General features: G+C 47.7%; 1 long non-coding RNA gene across 1 annotated transcript in view; it reads left to right on the top strand.

Annotated features, from left to right (window-relative positions):
- Nucleotides 1-677: 677 nt before the first annotated feature.
- LOC309393822 overlaps nucleotides 678-1,835 on the top strand; it is an 11,781-nt gene continuing 10,623 nt past the window's right edge. The window contains exon 1 of the long non-coding RNA XR_014175643.1: nucleotides 678-1,130. This is a non-coding gene — a long non-coding RNA (uncharacterized lncRNA). The remainder of the gene's footprint in view (nucleotides 1,131-1,835) is intronic.

Genomic DNA, 1,835 nt, shown 5'->3' with positions numbered 1-1,835 from the left:
TCCGTTTAGAAAGGAAATTGAGCTTTGCAACACAATCGCCTTTCACTTTTCTTTCGATATTTTTTTATTTTATTTTAGTGACGAATTCTCCATTTTTCCCCTTTCCCCTTCTTTCCAGCAAACTAAATCGGGGTGGGTGGGTGGGTGGTAAGACCCTCAGTCTTAGGACGCCTCCATCAAAGCGAAGGGGGTGCCTTCTTTTCCGGGCTGGGGGGAGGCTGTGAAACACACACACACCAAAGGATTAATTAGCAAATGCCAGTCCACACTTTCGTTTACCTACCAGCGATCGGCAAAGATGTCAAGTCGATTTTATTTGCACACAATGGAAATGATTTATTTTCACCGAAGGAGGGGGGAGGGGAAGGGGGCGTGGGCTGGCAGTTATTTGAAGAGGGGAGAGCGAAGGGGAAGAAGTTGGGGGAGAAGGAGGAGGAGGAGGAGGAGGAGAAGGTAAAAAAAAGTTTGAGAATGCCTTGAACTATTCATTGTCGAGATGGCTAATCAGTATTGAGGCTGGAGGGCAATCGGGCAACCTTTCAATGCGGTTTCCTTTTCATCTCAAGCGGGATGGAGGCGCTCAATTAAAACCCTATCAGTTTGTAAGTAAATCAACGCCTATCAAAGTTGTCACATCAAACAAAACGATTATTATTGCTGCCCGCCTCCCCTATTAATCTCCTTCTAAAATAATATGCTTGACAGCTCAGCCTGGTGAGCTGCAAAACCTGGTTAGGATCACCTTCAACCCTCACGGCCCCTCCTCCCACCTTCAAAAGAAAAAAAGGAAGAAAAAAAGGTCTATATAGCCTAGGTTGGATTGACTTTTGGTTTTCTTTCTTTCTGTCCCTTTCCTTGCTTCGTTCTTCCTTTCTTTCTCTTTTTTTCTTTCCCTCATTCCTTCTTTCTGACTCTTTCCTTCCTTCCTTCCTTCCTTCCTTCTTTTTCTTTTTCTTTCCTTTCTTCCTCTTTCTTTTCTTCCTTCCTTTTTTGTCTCTTTTTGTCTTTCTTTCTTTCTTTCTTTCTTTCTTTCTTTCTTTCTTTCTTTCTTTCTTTCTTTCTTTCTTTTCTTTTTCCAGGTTTCGGGAAAAGACGCGCTGTTGGCCGGCTGACGCCCGCCTCTCTACCTTGTATGTACACATAAATATTTTATTCTTTTTCTTGGTCATTTTTTAAAATAAAAAACATAAAAATAAATATCAGCTGCACTTTGGACAAAAGTGAAATATAGTCAAGGAAGGTCCAACTGGGGTTTCCCGGTTGGTTATTCCCCCCCCCCTCTCAGGAAAGCTCTGTGACAGTGAAGCCCGGGTCACCTATGGGGAAGCTGGAGCCGCAGTCGCCTCACCTGGCCCACGCTTCTCCCTCAAACAGCTGCCTTTCGGAGCCGCCGCGAAATGTTGGCGTGTCGGCCCGTTGACCCGCGTGCGTGCCGGAACGCCTCGCGACTCCGAAACCGGGTCGGTTCACCGGGTCGGCGCGGAGAGGCTTCCGGCAGAGCGAGGGGGGAGAACGGATCCCACTTGATTTCGAGTGCCCCTTGGAAGGAAAGCGCGCAGCCCATGGGACTCAACAGTCTCCTTGATTTGGGGGGGGGCGCATCTGCCAAGATTAAGATCTCCCCTTCCCCAAGAAAATGAAAGGAATCGCAAAGAGACTGACAGCCCGCTTGGGCGAAAAAAGATTCCCCCGGGGACACGGAAAAGCCTCTGCTGCTCTCTACTTTTTTTTCAAATCACAGCGAAACACGCGTGGCTCGGCCAGGCCGGCGTGCGGGGCCTGGGTTTCTTGAACCAAGCCGATGAAAAAAAAAGACCACCTTCGCTTCTCTCCTT

This window comes from Natrix helvetica, assembly GCF_964273705.1.
Source record: "Natrix helvetica genome assembly, chromosome: 5".
NCBI lineage: Eukaryota > Metazoa > Chordata > Lepidosauria > Squamata > Natricidae > Natrix > Natrix helvetica.
This window is presented reverse-complemented; position numbering and strand designations above follow the sequence as displayed.